This window comes from Triturus cristatus, chromosome 10 (assembly GCF_964204655.1).
Source record: "Triturus cristatus chromosome 10, aTriCri1.1, whole genome shotgun sequence".
Classification (NCBI taxonomy): domain Eukaryota; kingdom Metazoa; phylum Chordata; class Amphibia; order Caudata; family Salamandridae; genus Triturus; species Triturus cristatus.
Window position 1 is genome coordinate 1228551271 of NC_140593.1, and position 19987 is coordinate 1228571257.

The 19987-nt window shown below is 46.1% G+C and overlaps 1 protein-coding gene across 7 annotated transcripts in view; it reads right to left on the reverse strand.

Annotated features, from left to right (window-relative positions):
• The window catches only part of ATP2B3 (ATPase plasma membrane Ca2+ transporting 3), a 988364-nt gene that overhangs the window by 661314 nt on the left and 307063 nt on the right, over nt 1–19987 (reverse strand). For all 7 annotated transcript variants that reach the window (XM_085629813.1, XM_085629812.1, XM_085629811.1 and 4 more), the window contains exon 2: nt 3172–3386. The gene's annotated coding sequence lies outside the window, so the exon portion shown is untranslated. The remainder of the gene's footprint in view (nt 1–3171; nt 3387–19987) is intronic.

Sequence of the window (19987 nt, forward strand, 5' to 3'; positions counted from 1 at the left end):
CCAACGATGCCACTCTCTTTGTTTTCAAATGCTGGACTTGTGGTAGTGTGGTAGTGCTTAACTATCATCTTAAGCAGAGGTCTTCACACCATGGGTTGTGTCCTCCAGGGGTCTGAATACAAATGCCCAAAGAGGCCGCTCTCTTAGTTTCCAAAACACTGTTCTTATGGTTCTTCTTACCTACCATCTGAAGCAGAGATCTTCACACCGTGGGTTGCGTCCTCCAGGGGTCCTTGGATGCAAATGCCCAACAATGCTACTCTCTTATTTCCAAATGCTGGACTTGTGGTCCTCCTGTGGTCCTCCTTACCTGTCATCTTTAGCAGAGGTGTTCGCATCATGAGTCGCATCCTCCAGGGGTTGTTGGATACAAATGTCCAACAATGGCACTCTCTTAGTTTCCACATGCTGGACTTGTGGTCCTCCTGTTGTCTTCCTTACCTATCATCTTAAGCAGAGGTCTTCACACTGTGGGTTGAGTCCTCCTCGGATACATCCCCGTGGGGCGAGAAGTTATGTATCATCTTGGACCATAGGTTCAGGGGATGAGCTGCAAGATGTTTCAAGCACCACCCTGCATGGGAATAAAAACAGTCTGGAAGGAGGGAGGCTTCTTTGTGTGAAAACTGAGGTGCTGAAACTAAGAGAGGAAGAAAAGATAAGGAGGAGGCTGATGAGTGGATGAAGCCATGTACTGCAGCCGCATTTGTGACCTTTCTAAGAGAAGAAGTCCAGGTTCAATGTTTAAGTGCTGAGAACAGGACCGTTGGGTTTCCAGTAAGAATGACTTAACATCCCTCTGAATTCTTGTTTGGCAGGTCACTTCTGCCGCTGTTCCTGCTTGTAATAACGGAAGAGTGGATTGGATGCTCAAATAGCAAGCAAGAGGTGCTTTCTTCCACTGTTTTTATGTTCACATTAACAAACTAGAAACATACAATTCTTGTACCTGTTTTCACAAAACAAAATACCAGCCACTGCATTGAAATACTGGCCATGTCATGACGGTGTCTGCAGCAGGGCCGCTCTGTGTCCAGGGTTCATCTGGACACTGGCCCAGTGGAGGGGTGCTAAGGTCAAGGCTTGTAGATTTCTAGAAAGAAAGAGGGAAACCCTGTTGGGACTTCACACAAACACCCCAAGAGAGCAGGAGAGATGCAGGGTGCTCTATTTTAGCATTTAATATTTACAGCACTTCCAAATGGCAGGTGGTATGTAGCACTATGTACCAGTGGCTTCTGTTTTAGCACATGTTGTTTGCAGTGTTTAGAAATTGCAGACAGTATGTAGCACTATATAAAGCAAGATAATAAAGGGAAAGCACAACAGCCCGATGGGGGCTCTAAGCACCACAGCTTTTTTGTGAACATCTGTGTAGGGGCGTGGCTATCATTAGTGTAGTGGTGCACTAGAAACAGGGTACAAGGCATTTTGGGCCCCCCTTGTTAAGGAGAAAATAAAATATGAAGGAATTGCTCTACCGCAGACATCAGTAGAGAGCGATGCGGAGTGATATGTGTTTAAAGAGAAATATATGCCTTGGTTTCATAAAGATGCAACGTAGGTGAGAGTTCACTTTAAAAAAAACAGAACACTATTTCAACAAGTTTCTGTTAAATGGAAAAACATGTTTTTAGAAGCCTTGAAGAGTTTACGATCTCAGCCTCAATACACGTCTTTCATTCCTGTTGCTAAAATGGAGCATGACTCGAAAATGTCGGTCAAAGGTAACTTTATTTTGAATGTATAGAGTCAGATAACAAGTCTTGGGAGCAGAGCAATATATACAAACACATGTGGAAAAGAGTTAATCTTTCATTAAAGCTTTGTTAGAACTATGATAAAAAGAATGTAGAGAAAAGGTTATGATTTAAAGGACACAGGTGAAGTGATGTTTTTGTATAAGTTTCTTATTAACTTTTGAATCCGTCTTGACTTGTTATTGGCATTTGTGATAATTGTAATATCAGAATTTTTTCAACTATATAAACAGATGCCTATGAGCAGCAATTTGAGATCCGCTTGTTCAGCTCCACAGAGGTGACTGATCTCTTGACTGTAATAAGTAAACCTACTTGTGCATTGCCAAGAGAAGTCTTGCCTCTTTTTATTCCAATGTTCCCCCAACAAACTGCACCCCCAATATAACTCCTTTGTACTTCCAAACGAAGGGATGGGACCTTGTTCTTACTTGCATAAGGGCCCCTGGTACCCTTGCTTCACCATGGCCTCTCTTTGTTTGCAGTGCTTCTATACTAAACGTATTCTGAAGGCGCTTTGGGAGAGACGTTGGGGGCCTCAGAGCACTGGCTCAGGAAGTAAGAAGGATTTCAGGCAGCAGCACCATGGTTTTTATGATGGTTCAGAGGAGTGGCCCTCTGGGGGGATGAAGAGCAAGGTCCCAGTGAAGGGAGTAGGAGGTATATGGGCTTTTTTAAACATCTGTTATTTTCAGTGCGTAGGAATTGCAGACTGACTGTGGCGCTATGCAGAACATGAGTATAAAAAGTCAGTAGGACATTCGCTAGAGCTTTGGAGAACTGGCCTGGGGCTGAAGGTGAAGCCCAGGGGTAGCGTACTATGTTTATATTTCATTATTTGTATTTTATTTATTGAAAATAAAGTACTATTGAATATATTTGGTCAGCTTTTCTTTTCTCTTGATGCATTCCACTTATTGCAATGTTCACACTGTGTGGATTATGGAGTAAATAAAAGGTAACCCTGAAATAATTTATTAAGTCCCATCCTCTGCCTCACCGCTTCTAATTCCTTTCTAGATCATAAAGTATTGGAGGGGGCCTGACTTGAAAACGTTTTGCGTGTGTGTAATGGGGAGGAGGGCATGGCAAACACAAGGTTGAAGACTTCTGTCTTAGGGAGTCCTCCAAGGAAATCTGAAAAAAAACACACTGTAGGAAAGAAGGTATCAATGGCAGGCTGGTAAAGCTCGGGCAGAGTCAGTCACATATCAGGTATACCTCTGAAAGACAAGTAAGTGTTGCACCTTCCTGACCTTCTGAGGACAAGTCCTCTGGAAACCCTATGAACCTGGAGGCCCACTGTCCATTCTGCTCTATCACCGCACCCTGACCCTGTGGCCTGCAGCACTGCCCTGTCCAACCAGGCACACAATAGTAAACACACAATCAGTTCATGCCCCCCACATACCTGCTTATGATTGGGACATTGTGGGGTTTGTCCTACTGTGGGTGTGGGGGGAGGGTCTCGCGGGGTCCCGTTCATGGATGCATCGGATCTAGGTGCAGGAACCAATCCATGGGCGAAGTGTTTTTCCTTCTTCTCTGGGGGGGCTGAGAAGGAGGTGGGTGTTCAGATCCGGTCAGGGCCTAGCGCTCCGCGTGTGTCCACTGCACCGAGGAGTCCTACGGAAAGAAAGAGAGGGTGAGACCACCAGAGAAGCAGGCCTTAGGAAGAGAAGTGAGGCCCCCTGCAGGTCTCTAAACATGGCCGCCATTAGCAGACAGAATGCCCTTTCTGGGGCTACTCAACAGAAACAGGCTGAGAGCGGCATTCAAAGTCCCCACCCTCTCCTCTCCATAAGCAAAGCCCACCCCACATCTTTCTAAGTTCCCACAGGTGCACGTTGACTCCTTACATTACACTTACCTGAAAGGTGAGTGCCTCAGGAACGCTGACAGGGCCACACACACAGAGTGTGGTGACAGATACAGACCCACGTCCCAGACTTTACGCTCAGACCCTACAGTCACTACTACTCTGTAGGCGACCCTTGGACTATTGAGGCAGGAGTCTCGGTCACACCAAGTATCATGGACACAATATAGAAAGGTAAGTAAGTGTATGTGTTCTATACCTAACTGAACATATGTACCTGGACTGTGTATATGTATGTGTAAGGTTCAGAGCTGGGTCTGGTGGCTTAGTGGACTGATGCGTCCACGATGGGGGCATGTGTTTTACCTCCTGGTCACAGGTTCAATTCCTGGCGGGTCAACTCAACCTTTCATCCTTCTGAGGTTAATAAAATGAGTACCGTTGAGTTGGGTAACAATAAACATCTGTTATCCAGCATTAAGATACCCTTCTGGGTGAGCGTGCTCTTTCCAGATATGCGTTCTGCTATATGTGGAGTTAAGAACAGTAAATCTATAGTTCTTCTATAGGTACTTAGCTTGCGATATTTTGCCACAATATTAGTGTATGAAATGTTCCTCTCCCCGATACTCTGTACTACAGTCTACTCTGTATTATTGCTTCCCGAGGCCTGTCCCAGGCCTTTCTCAACCAGTGACTTCGTCTACGATGAAAAGATATTTTGAATGTTCCTCTTGAGCGTATGCTTGCCCTCTTCTTTCTACTCCAGTCCTTACTGTGTCCTCTCCCTCCAAGGGATCCCTTCTGTAGACATTTGTTCTCTCTTTATCACAAAAGCCCCTCTGATGCCCTCAGGGAGTTCAGGGGGCTCCCCTCATTCAGTCCAGTTGTTGCTCATGTACCTGAGACGACTCTAGACCGCCGTGTGTATCCTTCTAAAGGCGTGACTTTGAGAACTAGGAACCAAATAACTGGCGTGACCTAAAAACAGAGCCCCTTGCGCCACCTGTGCTTCACTTTTAATATGGGAAAAAGTAATGAACTCACAGCACAAGGGGCTTAATAAGCCCCAGAGATTCCAGCTGCAACCTCCAAAACAATACTCTGAATCTGACCTTCAAATGGACACTACAGAGGCTACCTCCAACACAAGATACCACACTCTGAATGTGACCTATAAATAGATACCCCAGACACGACCTTCAGACCTACCTACCATACTCTGAATGACCTTTTGACCCAGATACCATTCTATCAATGTGAACTAAAAATGGACACTCCAGGTGCGACCTTTAGATCAAGTTTCCTTACTCAAAATACACAAGGCAGGTGCAACCTTCTGAATGGGAACTAAAGAAAGAGGCTCTAGATAAGAAGACCTCCAGAAGAAGATACCACGCTCTGAATGTGACCTAAAAATAGATACCCAAGACGCGGCCTTCAAGTCAAGATACCATACTCTGAATGAGAACTATAAATAGCTACCCCAGACGCGACCTTCAAGCCAAGATACCATACTGTGAATGAGAACTATAAATAGATACCCCAGACGCGACCTTCAAGCCAAGATACCATACTGTGAATGAGAACTATAAATAGAACCCCAGACACGACCTTTAGATCAAGATACAATACTCAGAGTGTGATCTAAAAATAGATTTTCCAGATGCAACCTTCAAGCCAAGATACCATACTCCGAATTTGAACTATAAATAGATTTTCCAGATGTGACCTTTAGACCAAGATACCACGCTCTGAATGTGAACTAAAAATAGGTACTCGGGATGCGCTCTTCGGAACAAGATACTGTAGTCTGATTGTGACCTAAAAATAGATGCCCCAGATGCAAGCTTCAGACCAAGATACCATACTCTGAATGCGACCTAAAAATAGCTGCTCCAGATGTGCCCTCCAGAACAGGACACCACACTTTGAATCTGAGCTAAAAAAAGATACTCCAGACGTGACCTTTAGACCAACATACAAAACTCTTAATGTGAATTAAAAATGAATACCGCAGACGCGACCTTCAGACTAATGTACCGTACTCTGAATGTGACCAGAAATAGATAGCCCAGATGGGACCTTCAGACGAGAAACCATACTCTGACATGACCTAAAACAGAAACCCTAGATGCGACCTTTATACCAAGACACCATACTATCAATGTGAACTAAGAATAGATACTCCAGGTGCAACCTTTATACCAAGATACCATGCTATCAACGTGAACTAAGAATAGATACTCCAGGTGCAACCTTTATACCAAGGCACCATACTATCAATGTGAACTAAGAATAGATACTCCAGGTGCAACCTTTATACCAAGATACCATACTATCAACGTGAACTAAGAATAGATACTCCAGGTGCAACCTTTATACCAAGATACCACACTATCAATGTGAACAAAAATCAAATGCCCCAAGCAATACGTCCAGAACAAGATAGCATTTTCTAAATGTGACTTAAAAATAGATACCCCAGACATGACCTTGAGACCAAGATGCCCTACTCTGAAAATGACCTAAAAATTGATACTCCAGATGTGATCTCCAGCCACAAGATGCCATACTTTGAATGACGCCTGAAAATAGATACCCCTGTCGCGACCTTCTGAACACGATGCCAATCTCTGAATGAGACCTAAACATAGATACTCCAGACGCAATCTTCACACCAAGATGCCATACTCTGAATCTGAGCTAAAAACATATACTCCAGATGAAACCTCCAGAACAATAGTCTGAATGTGAGCTAGAAACAGATACTCCAGATGAAACCTCCAGAACAATAGTCTGAATGTGAGCTAGAAATAGATATTCCAGATGTGGCCTCCAGAACAATAGTCTGAATGTGAGCTAGAAACAGATACTCCAGATGCGACCTCCAGAATAATAGTCTGAATGTGAGCTAGAAACAGATACTCCAGATGGGTCCTCCAGAACAATAGTCTGAATGTGAGCTAGAAACAGATACTCCAGATGTGACCTCCAGAACAATAGTCTGAATATGAGCTAGAAACAGATACTCCAGATGCGACCTCCAGGACAATAGTCTGAATGTGAGCTAGAAACAGATACTCCAGATGTGTCCTCCAGAACAAGATATACTTCTCTAAATGTGACCTAAAAATAGATACTCCAGATGCGACCTCCAGGACAATAGTCTGAATGTGAGATAGAAATAGATACTCCAGATGTGGCCTCCAGAACAATAGTCTGAATGTGAGCTAGAAACAGATACTCCAGATGCGACCTCCAGAACAATAGTCTGAATGTGAGCTAGAAACAGATACTCCAGATGCGACCTCCAGAACAATAGTCTGAATGTGAGCTAGAAATAGATACTCCAGATGTGACCTCCAGAACAATAGTCTCAATGTAAGCTAGAAACAGATACTCCAGATGCGACCTCCAGAACAATAGTCTGAATGTGAGCTAGAAACAGATACTCCAGATGTGTCCTCCAGAACAAGATATACTTCTCTAAATGTGACCTAAAAATAGATACTCCAGATGCGACCTCCAGGACAATAGTCTGAATGTGAGCTAGAAATAGATACTCCAGATGTGGCCTCCAGAACAATAGTCTGAATGTGAGCTGGAAACAGATACTCCAGATGTGACCTCCAGAACAGTAGTCTGAATGAGAGCTAGAAACAGATAATCCAGATGTGACCTCCAGAACAATAGTCTGAATGTGAGCTAGAAACAGATACTCCAGATGCGACCTCCAGAACAATAGTCTGATGTGAGCTAGAAACAGATACTCCAGATGTGTCCTCCAGAACAAGATATACTTCTCTAAATGTGATCTAAAAATAGATACTCCATATGCGACCACCATGACAATAGTCTGAATGTGAGCTAGAAATTGATACTCCAGATGTGATCTCCAGCCACAAGATGCCATATTTTGAATGACGTCTGAAAATAGTTACCCCTGTCGCGACCTTCTGAACACGATGCCAAGCTCTGAATGAGACCTAACCATAGATACTCCAGACGCAATCTTCACACCAAGATGCCATACTCTGAATCTGAGCTAAAAACAGATACTCCAGATGCGACCTCCAGAACAATAGTCTGAACGTGAGCTAGAAACAGATACTCCAGATGCGACCTCCAGAACAATAGTCTGAATGTGAGCTAGAAACAGATACTCCAGATGCGACCTCCAGAACAATAGTCTGAATGTGAGCTAGAAACAGATACTCCAGATGAGACCTCCAGAACAATAGTCTGAATTCGAGCTTGAAACAGATACTCCAGATGTGACCTCCAGAACAATAGTCTGAATGTGAGCTAGAAACAGATACTCCAGATGTGACCTCCAGAACAATAGTCTGAATGTGAGCTAGAAACAGATACTCCAGATGTGTCCTCCAGAACAAGATATACTTCTCTAAATGTGACCTAAAAATAGATACTCCAGATGCGACCTCCAGGACAATAGTCTGAATGTGAGCTAGAAATAGATACTCCAGATGCGACCTAGAGAACAATAGTCTGAATTTGAGCTAGAAACAGATACTCCAGATGCGACCTAAAGAACAATAGTCTGAATTCGAGCTAGAAACAGATACTCCAGATGCGACCTCCAGAACAATAGTCTGAATGTGAGCTAGAAACAGATACTCCAGATGCGACCTCCAGAACAATAGTCTGAATGTGAGCTAGAAACAGATACTCCAGATGCGACCTCCAGAACAATAGTCTGAATTCGAGCTAGAAACAGATACTCCAGATGCGACCTTCAGAACAATAGTCTGAATGTGAGCTAGAAACAGACACTCCAGATGCGACCTCCAGAACAATAGTCTGAATGTGAGCTAGAAACAGATACTCCAGATGCGACCTCCAGAACAATAGTCTGAATGTGAGCTAGAAACAGATACTCCAGATGCGACCTCCAGAACAATAGTCTGAATGTGAGCTAGAAACAGATACTCCAGATGTGTCCTCCAGAACAAGATATACTTCTCTAAATGTGACCTAAAAATAGATACTCCAGATGCGACCTCCAGGACAATAGTCTGAATGTGAGCTAGAAATAGATACTCCAGATGCGACCTAGCGAACAGTAGTCTGAATGTGAGCTAGAAACAGATACTCCAGATGCGACCTAGAGAACAATAGTCTGAATGTGAGCTAGAAATAGATACTCCAGATGTGACCTCCAGAACAAGATATACTACTCTAAATTTGACCTAAAAATAGATACTCCAGATGTGACCTCTAGAACAATAGTCTGAATGTCAGCTAGAAACAGATACTCCAGATGCGACCTCCAGAACAATAGTCTGAATGTGAGCTAGAAACAGATACTCCAGATGCGACCTCCAGAACATTAGTTTGAATGTGAGCTAGAAACAGATACCCCAGATGTGACCTCCAGAACAATAGTCTGAATGTGAGCTAGAAATAGATACTCCAGATGCGACCTCTAGAACAATAGTCTGAATGTGAGCTAGAAACAAATACTCCAGATGCGACCTCCATAACAATAGTCTGAATGTGAGCTAGAAACAGATACTCCAGATGTGACCTCCAGAACAATATATACTACTCTAAATGTGACCTAAAACCAGATACTCCAGATGTGACCTCCAGAACAATAGTCTGAATGTGAGCTTGAAATAGATACTCCAGATGTGACCTCCAGAACAATAGTCTAAATGTGAGCTAGAAATAGATACTCCAGATGTGACCTCCAGAACAATAGTCTGAATGTGAGTAGAAACAGATACTCCAGATGTGACCTCCAGAACAATATATACTACTCTAAATGTGACCTAAAACCATATACTCCAGATATGACCTCCAGAACAATAGTCTGAATGTGAGCTTGAAATAGATACTCCAGATGTGACCTCCAGAACAATAGTCTAAATGTGAGCTAGAAATAGATACTCCAGATGTGACCTCCAGACCAAGATACCATACTCTAAATGTGACTCCAGATGGACCCTTTAGAACAAGATATATACTCTGAATGTGACCAACAACAATGATATTACAAATGTGACCATCACTGCTAGAATAGATAGTGCACTTCAAATATGACCTAAAATCTAGACACCTCAGATGTGACAGCAGGATCTACATTCCGTATTCCAGCGGTCACTTCCAGAACCTGATGCCGCATTTCAAATGTGACCACTAGATCCAGATATTACTCTGAGATGTGGCCTTCAGGACTAAATACCACACATATTATGTGGCTTGCAAGACTGAAAACATACAGGTTACCACACTGGAGATGTGACCTGAACAAAAGAATTACGAGATACAGGCCCCAGAACTAAATGCAGTACTCCTAATGTAATCTAAAAAACAAGACACTCTAGAAGTGACCTTCGGGACAGGATACCACTTTGGAAATTTGTTAACTGAGAACCATCTCCTACTCAACACCTCCAAAATGGAATTCCTTCTCATCTCTCCTCCGAATCACATCCCCAAGCTAGACTTTTGGTTGATTCACCTCACTGCTTTCAACTGCACCCCTCTCATCATAGACTCAGCCAAATCTCTCGGTGTCACACTGGACAAGCACCTGATAAGAAAAATCATATCAGCAATGTGTGTAAGGGAGCTAATCACTTGATGAGGACACTTAGAAATATCAAACCATTCCTTCCACAAAAGGATTTCAAGCAGGTGGTTCAAGCAATGGCCTTGCTGAGGCTAGACTACGGCAGCGCTATGCTCTGTGGCCTTCCCAAAAACACCCTGGCTCCACTAGGGGCATCACTGAACGTGGCGGCCAGACTGGTCACTGGTACCAAATGAAATGAGCACATATCCCCAGTCCTAAAATTCCTCAAATGGTTGCCCTACTAAGCTCGAATCCAGTTGAAGATTGTGTTCTGGTGCACAAAGCCCTGCATTTTAAAACTCCCAGGTACCCAGCGCAAAAGGTTGAATTATCCTGAGGTGGGAGGGCCTCAAGAAGTGCAGACACTTTCCTCCTGAAACCACTCAAACCATGTGATGTGACCCGAACAAAATAGGATGTCCAGATTCAGCCACCAGAACTAAATGCAATACTCCAAATGTGACCTAAAAAACAAGAAACCCCAGATGTCACCTCCAGAACAGGATACCGCCAGTGCTTAATTTGAGCCGGTGGTTTCCGGTGCTCAACACCGGCAGTTAAATTTCAACACCAGATGTTTTGACAGTCTGCCACATAGTGGCGCTGTTTGCCTAATTTAGAGATGAGCACCACACAGTTGTTTACTAATACAATATACATTAAAAAATCCCCATTACCTGTCGCCCAAACCATTCAGATAGCTATGGGAGCCTGAATTGTCACACTTGTAGGCGTGTGATAGTAGTTGTGTTGGTGTTGCCATTGGCAACACTGGGATGGGCAATGTGTGGTGCAAGCTGCAGTGGCCACGCGACAAGAGCCCTGGCACTTATGTTTTTTACAAATTAAGTACTGGATACCGCCCTGGAGATGTGACCTGAACGAAACAGGTACCAGATACAGCCACTAGAACTAGATGCCATACTCCGAATGTGACCTAAAAATCAGATTCTCTAAATGTGGCCTCCAGGTCGAAATACTGTTATCCACACGTGACTTGAAAAAATACTGGGGTCCAGATGTGCAAAACCATTTTTGGTTGCAAACCAACGATTCACAAAATCACAGTGTTTGCAACCACAAAAAGTTATTTCCCAGTGTACTAAACGGCTTTTATGATTCAGTAAAGCCTTTCTGAATTTCAAAATGGGGTTTGTGACGCATTCTGGCCACCAATAAGGACGCGTCTGCCCCTGAATGAGACGCGTCAATGGTTTGTGACCGCAAAGGCAGACGCAAACCATTGAAACGTTACTGTCACCTGAAAAGAGAGACCAGCCCATTCACAAAGCGGAAGTTCATCCTATTGGACACCTTTCCTTTGTGAATCGTGTCAGGCAGCCTTGGGGGAGGGGCTGGGGGGCCACTGCCTGCCCTCCATCCAAAGGGTAAGATTTTGTACAGCCGAGCCTGTCCCTTTAAGGAACCTGGGCTGCTTTAAATAAACCAATGTATCTCAAGTGAGAAAACACATGCAAGGATGGAGTCTGCTGTCCGCTGCAGCCCACTGGCCCCGCGTTGCTAGCCCATCTCAGAGAGGCACCAAGAGCAACCTGGCTAATGAAGAATTCATCCAGAGGCCACTCTGCACTTCTGGCGAATGGGCACTTTACTAAAGGAGCTAGTATCAGAGTGGTTGCATCACCAAAATGCACAGCTGCACAGACAGTCAGTGTGCAGTTTGCACTCAGTATTTGCGCCCTGCCACTTCGTACATCTGGACCTAGATACTCCAACTAGCCCATTTGGCAACCAGAGGCCAGACTCATAGGAAGACCTAAAAACAAAGGGCCGATTCACAAATGTAAACTGAGACAAAACTAACTTTGCGACTTTCGGTATCCTCAGAGGGGAGTTACGAGTTGCAAAGCTAGACTTTCGTCTCAGTTTTGGTCTCAGTTACACTTAAGACCGAACCTTAAGTTCAACTGAGACAAAGGTCTAACGTCCCTGCTTGTCAATGCATTTTGTAAATACGGAAAGTTGTAAAGTTACACTTTTGTTTCAGTTTAACTTTGTGGATCAGGCACTAGAAACTTTAGAGAGTAATTGCATTATCAGTAATTCCGCTTCAAAGAGTTATACAGAATCACCGAAATTACGCCAGCGTAATTGAAATTCTGCCCAGGACTACGGTAGACGTGGACACCAGTCTTAGAAGTGACCTCAAACGAGCTCTCATGCGTCAAATGGGAAATGCTGACCAGTGGCCACATTTCAGATGTGATTCCTAGAACCAGACACCTTACTCCAAATGGGATTTGAGAAACAGACGCTTCTGATGCCCCCCCCAAAAAAAGTCAAAATCTGGTCTTCTAATAAAAGGAGGATTCTGTGAGGCTGGCCCGGCATCTGGTCATGAGATCCCAGATCAAGAGTCCAGAACCAATCAGAAAAGTCTAAATCAAAATTCAGCAATAATGGGTTTAACTGGAGAACAACTTTCCTCTTTGTTATATGGCCTCCAGAATTCAATATCACGCTCCAGGGGCTTCTCCAGAAAAGGATACTACACTCCAGAAGAGGCCGCACCTCACACATCCCCCGAAAAATCATTTAGGGTTGCAATGAACCAGTGCTTAATTGGTAAAAAAATACAAAATAAATAAGTGCCATGGCCTTCGTCAGGAGGTCACCGCAGCTTGCACCAACAATTGCCACCGCCAGCGAAGTCAACAATGGTACCTACACATCTACTAACCATCACACTGCACCAAACCCCGGTGCATGCACCAGCATGAGACTCTAATGGAAGCACCAACCCCCCCCGGTGCATGCTACCAGCATGAGACTCTAATGGAAGCACCAACCCCCCCGGTGCATGCACCAGCATGAGACTCTAATGGAAGCACCAACCCCCCGGTGCATGCACCAGCATGAGACTCTAATGGAAGCACCAACCCCCCCCGGTGCATGCACCAGCATGAGACTCTAATGGAAGCACCAACCCCCCGGAGCATGCACCAGCATGAGACTCTATTGGAAGCACACCAACCCCCCGGTGCATGCACCAGCATGAGACTCTAATGGAAGCACCAACCCCCCGGAGCATGCACCAGCATGAGACTCTATTGGAAGCACCAACCCCCCCGGTGCATGCACCAGCATGAGACTCTAATGGAAGCACCAACCCCCCGGTGCATGCACCAGCATGAGACTCTAATGGAAGGACCAATCCCCCCCCCCCCGGTGCATGCACCAGCATGAGACTCTAATGGAAGCACCAACCCCCCCGGTGCATGCACCAGCATGGGACTCTAATGGAAGCACCAACCCCCCGGTGCATGCACCAGTATGGGACTCTAATGGAAGGACCAACCCCCCCCCCGGTGCATGCACCAGCATGAGACTCTAATGGAAGCACCAACCCCCCCGGTGCATGCAACAGCATGAGACTCTAATGGAAGCACCAACCCCCCGGTGCATGCACCAGCATGGGACTCTAATGAAAGCACCAACCCCTCGGTGCATGCACCAGCATGGGACTCTAATGGAAGCACCAACCCCCCGGTGCATGCACCAGCATGAGACTCTAATGGAAGCACCAACCCCTCGGCTCATGCACCAGCATGAGACTCTAATGGAAGCACCAACCCCCCGGTGCATGCACCAGCATGGGAACTCTGACAGAAGCACCAACAATGGCCACTGCCAGCAAGGCCAACAATGGTACCTACACATCTACTAACCATCACACTGCACCAAACCCTGGTGCATGCACCAGCATGAGACTCTAATGGAAGCACCAACCCCCCCAGTGCATGCACCAGCATAGGACTCTAATGGAAGCACCAATGCCCCGTGTGTGCATCAGCATGGGAACTCTGACAGAAGCACAAACAATGGCCACTGCCAGCGAAGCCAACAATGGTACGTACACATCTACTAACCATCACACTGCACCAAACCCTGGTGCATACACCAGCATGGGACTCTATTAGAAGCACCAACCCCCCCCCCCCGTGTTGTAAATTGAAACAGCAATATGATTAAGCATTTACTAAAGACATTAATCCTTTTGCTTTAGATCATGTTTTCTCCGTTATGTAGACCGAAGTTTGGACTCCATTTTTGTATTATCATGCTGCCACGTGTTCGCCACGAGGCGAGTCCGACCTCTGTGTTAGTTGCTCTGTAATCTGCCTAGTAACAGTTTATAAATAGCTCTCTTGTCCATCTGGCGCATGCCCAGACTTGACCACATCTGTTATAATTAGCTTTGCTTGACCATGTGTTTCGCGGGCTCAAGGAGTGTGTTGGCTCCGCCCATGTATTGATTCAGTATCGAGAATGACCATAAATGGTAATGTTCTTCGGCCTCATGTTGTATCCACCCACTTATGAGCCCCTCTGTTGTGTATAAAAGGGGACTGTGTACGAATGTTCTTTGTGCTACTCCATACAATACTGAAGGGTGTTGTGTGGATTGTAGGACCACCCTTAAGGGTTAATAAATGCTGTTTTTGTACTTTGCAGTTTCCGTGCCAACTTCCTTATAGATTCCGTTACAGGAGAGCGAACCCTTGTGCCTTGCGGGCCTAGCTGGGGCCTGTATTCATCAATTGGCGCCCGTCACGTGGGGCTCATCGGCGACTCGGATGCTCGAAGGACTGGTCGCGACGAAGGTGAGGAGTTTGGCCGGGGACGTGATCACTGCCAGCGGCGTCTTAGCCCTGGCATCCCGAGGTTTTTCTTCCTTCCCTTCCGAGCTGACCGTCTGGGTGGCGCCGGTCATCGACTGAGACCTCTTCTGTCGGTCCTGCCGTGAGAGCCGTTTGGGCGATTGTGGAGCTTGGCAGTTGGAACCTGGACTCTTGATTGGTAAGAACCGTTGTACGGTACTTGCTCCGAGTTTTTGAAGCCTGGGTTGGCTATTTGAGTTTGATTGATGATGACTAGTCATAATTTGGATTTGTCTTTGTGAAAATATATGCGTTGCAACACATATAGGCAGGTAATGTGGAGAGATTTCTCCAGAGTTGTGTAACTTTGAACGGCGCGACGATTAAGCGCCATTTTTTATAATATTGCATATTTTGCATTATTTCTGAGCATGCCTGCTTTCAGCGCACTCCGTAAGTGGTGCTGCTGCTTTGGACACCGGTTGAACATCGAGGAATCTGCTCCAGCTCCCCCAGAGGGGACGCCTAATAGGGATATGTATGTGAAGCATGGTCTTTCTTCCATAATGTACAGCACAGTATGGAGGAAATACACGAAGAAAGATCCTGAGTTGCGATGGCCTTCGTATGGATCGTTTGATATACGTAAGATTGAGTATGTGGAACAGTGTATGTGTAAGCGACGTGCTCGTCAGGATATGTTTGAATGTGTGCGATTATGGGTGAAGGAAGTGCGTGAGCGAGAGAAACGTGAGAAAGCGCTGTTTGATAAAGAGCAATGGAAGAATGATCATGTGCGAGCGCAGGAAGCGAAGCGTCGGGAGGACAGAGAGCAGACGGACAGACAAGAGAAAGAGCGTAGGCTACAAGTTTCGGGTCAATATGCTGTTCGCCAGCCACTTTATCCTGTCCTTAATAATCCTGATGATGATTTTTATTTACTAGATCGCTCTCCGCCCCCTTATGTTGGCGCATCCGCTCCGCGGCCGCAAGATTCTGGCCCGGCTTCGGGTAAGGTAGACACACGGTCCATGTTATCGGCCGAGCATATGGCTGAGCTTCGGAAACTTTCCCTCCGTGCACTTAAGGGCAAGATGTCTAAGGAGGAGTTGTTCCATACTTGGGGGTCGTGGCAAGATAGAGAGAGGGTGTATTTTCTGTCTCATTTCGCGGATGAAGTAATTGCTGCTTTCCGAAAATATTCTAGTGTCCTTGAGCCTGACGAAGTGTCTTCGGATGCCGGAGCATTACGTAATGGTGTTTTTTCTCCCCCTAAGGCTCCTGAGGCGGCTCGGCGGCTGTTCGCTTTGCGGGACGAGGTGCTGGCCCTTAGAGAGAAAGCACGCCAACAAACGGAGGAGGAGAAACAGTCGGATTCGTTTGCAGCAGGGGGCCACCCATCCACCTTCCAGTCAGATAAGGATGACGTAGTGCATGCTAAACCAATGCGAGAGGCGGCGCCTTTGTATGTTCCTCCTAAAGGAGCGGGGACTAGCTCGGACGTTAACTCCGCCGATGCTAGGGGATATTTTGTGTATAATTGGGTTTATACTCCATGGCATAGGGCCGATGTGATGGCGTTAAAGAATGCATTGCCTGACCCCCGCAAGAATCCAGCGGCCTTCTATGAAGAAGTCGAGGGGGCCTTGAATTCTTGCATTATGACCTTAGCGGATATAGACCTGTTCTTTGGTCTTATTCTACCACCGGACACGTGGCGGTCTGTCCGAAAGGTAGATGATGTGGTTGCCTTCAAGGCCCGGTGGTCTGAGCTTGAGGATGAAGACAGGGAGAGGAAGCCCGCACAGAAACCACCCCAGAATATTTTAGATCTCCCTGCTGCTATTGTGGCTAAGTTGAAAACGATTATTCCCCCTAAAAAGATTGACTGGAATATGTTAGCTGCATGTAAACAGAAAGTTGACGAGTCAGTTGCAGATTTCTTCACGCGCTTTGAGGAAACGTTCCATGATTTTAGTGGCCAGTCGCTTACTGACGACACGGGCCGCCACCTTTTCGCGGACAAATATGTGGCTAATCTGATACCGGCAGTTGCGGCCCGTTTAAAAGCGAGCGAGAGTTCCTGGTCCTCCGCGACGCCGACGGCCCTTCTGACTATCGCTCAGTATTATGAGCGTCAGGAGCACGAGGCGAAGGGCCAGGAGGAAAAGAAATCGAAAGATCTTAAGACTAAGGTAATGTTGGCACAAGTATATGGCCCGCCCCGACGGGGTAATAATAGAGGAAGGGGAGGATCTTATGGTCCCCCTTCGGGCCGATCTGATTTGAATAGGAACCAGTGTGCGTATTGTAAGCAATTGGGCCATTGGGCCAGGGATTGCCCAGTGTTGCGTGCTTCGCGTCAGGGGCATACTCCGGGTGGCCCGAGAGGTAGAGGGGGTTCTTCGAACTTTAGAGGGAATTCTAACGATAATGTTCGTTTCGATACCGCTGGGCAGCACCGAGATAGCTCAAATGTTTTCGATCGCCAGCATCAGTATCATGTATTGGAGATTGATCGATCAGGATATTATGATTCTCAGCATGCATAGGAATGCGTTGGATGGGGGTCTGAATCAGTTGAGGTACCGGTCGATCAGACGGGTCCTTATGTATCGGCTGAGGTTTTAGGTTCTACTGATCAGTTCCTAGTAGATACAGGAGCGACACGTAGTGCATTGTCTAGGTACTTGGTTCCGGGGGCTCCCCCATCCGGCTCAGTGGTTACATCGGTAGGGTTTGACGGTACACTCTCCCGAAGCCCTCTTTCACAGCCCCTTACATTTAAGGTTGATTCTTTTTCTGCGCCCTGTCAGTTTCTGCTTGCTCCGTATACACCGGATAACATTATGGGCCTTGATATGTTAAAGCACTTCAGGGCTACGATCCGCTGCTCCCCTGAGGGTGTGAGGGTGATCTTAAATGACAACTACCCCCGATCAGGGCGGATGTGTACGATATCAGAGGATGCGTTGTTGGCTACCCTCCCTCGTGCTTTATGGGCGACTTCGGACACAGATGTGGGACAAATGGTGATTCCTCCGGTCCACATTAGTGTCCAGGAGGGGGCGGTGTTACCGCGCCTCCCGCAGTATCGTATTTCCCAGGAGGGCGAGGAGGCTCTCATGCAGATTGTGCAAGATTTGATTGCAGTGGGAGTAGTGGAAGAAGTTCCCTATAATATCTGTAACAGTCCGATTCTCCCTATTCTGAAAAAGGACACGGATGCAAAGATCTATCGGTTCATAATTGATTTGAGGGAGGTAAACAAGATCGTGATACCTCAGTACCCGGTGGTTTCCGATATCACGACGTTGCTTACCTTGGTCCCGCCTACGGCGACCATGTTTTCAGTGATTGATTTGAAGAATGCCTTCTTTTCCATTCCCATTCACCCTGATAGCCGATTTCTTTTTGGGTTCACATTGAACAATAGATCTTATCGTTTTTGTAGAATTCCCCAAGGCTATACAGAAAGCCCTAGTATTTATAGTCAGGCTTTGAAGCGACAGTTGGATTCCTTTGTTTTACTCGAGGGGGTCGCCCTCATTCAATATGTCGATGACATCTTGTTGGCGGCTGACACCCTTGAGTTGTGTGAGAAAAGCACGTTATCCTTACTCTCCTTTTTAGCATCCCACAATCATAAGGTATCTAGGAAGAAATTGCAATTCTGTAGACCAAAGGTGACTTATTTGGGTCACCTTTTGTCTAAGGAGGGACGTGCACTCACACCAGATCGTATCAAAATAATTTTGGGCACACCGAGGCCATCCACGCAGAAGGATGTGCGTGCATTTTTGGGCCTTGTTTCTTTTTGTAGACAGTGGATATTGGGGTTTTCACACATAGCTAAGCCATTACTAGCTCTTTTGACAAAAGACACGCCTATCCCAATCCCTTGGTCAGATGAGTGTGATGCTGCTTTTCAGCAACTGCGACAGGCCCTTTGTTCAGCACCAGTGTTAGGGACCCCTGATTATGCAAAACCCTTTTCGCTGTATGTGCATGAGAAAGACGGATGTGCATTATCAGTTTTAGTGCAGATGCATGGCGATAAGCAGCGCCCTTGTGCATACTTTTCGGCTGTGCTTGATCCTGTCGCCCGAGCATTACCAGGGTGTTTTCGCTCGGTAGCGGCGACAGCTGTGTCAATACGCCAAAGTGAAGGAATTGTGTTGTCCCATAAATTGTTGGTGTTAGTTCCCCATGCTGTGGATGCCCTGCTTAATCAAACAAAGACGCAGCATTTGACCAGTGCCCGCTTAACGGGATATGAGTTGACGCTTTTGGCTCCTCATATTACGTTGAAAAGGTGCGTAACGTTAAACCCGGCCACATTGTTGCCATACCCCGAGACCCAGCCTGAGGCGCAGAAAGCGCATGATTGTATTCTTGTGACTGAGGAACAAACAAAGGGTCGTATTGATCTCCAGGATACGCCCTTTCTAGATGTAGATGGAGAACTGTGGGTGGATGGATCCTGTCTGAAGCTACCAGATGGTACGACTTCAGCAGCGTATGCAATTACCACGTTACAAACGATAGTGGAGACAGCACGCATACCACAGAAGTCGGCTCAAGCAGCGGAACTGATAGCATTAACACGAGCATGTGAGCTTAGTACAGGATTGTGTGTGAATGTTTACACAGATAGCCGCTATGCCTTCGGAGTAGCGCACGACTTCGGCCTACTCTGGAAGGAGAGAGGGTTTCTAACGTCACATGGAGTACAGATAATGCATGGAGAGTTAGTTCACAATCTTTTAACCGCATTGACATACCCAAAGAAAATTGCCATTGTTAAGTGTAGCGCCCATAGGAAAGTGGTTGATAAAGTTGGAGAAGGGAATGCGTTAGCGGATCGAGTAGCACGGGAGACTGCGATGCAGCCCGGTACTACTGCCATGTATGTAGTAAAGTCACAGGTGGAGAGATGGCGTGATGCGAAGGAGGAAGTGCGAGAAATACAAAGGACCGCTTCTGACAAAGAGCGGGAACAATGGGTTAGCGAAGGAGAACTGGATGACGAGGGTTGCTGGAGAAATAAGCAGATGGATAGATGGAAATTACCCACGGCCTTTGTACAACCTATGGTTCAGATGGCACATGGGCTAGCACATGTTGGAGCTTCCGCAATTGTGAAATTGCTTACCCAAGTCTGGGAGCATCCAGAGATTGC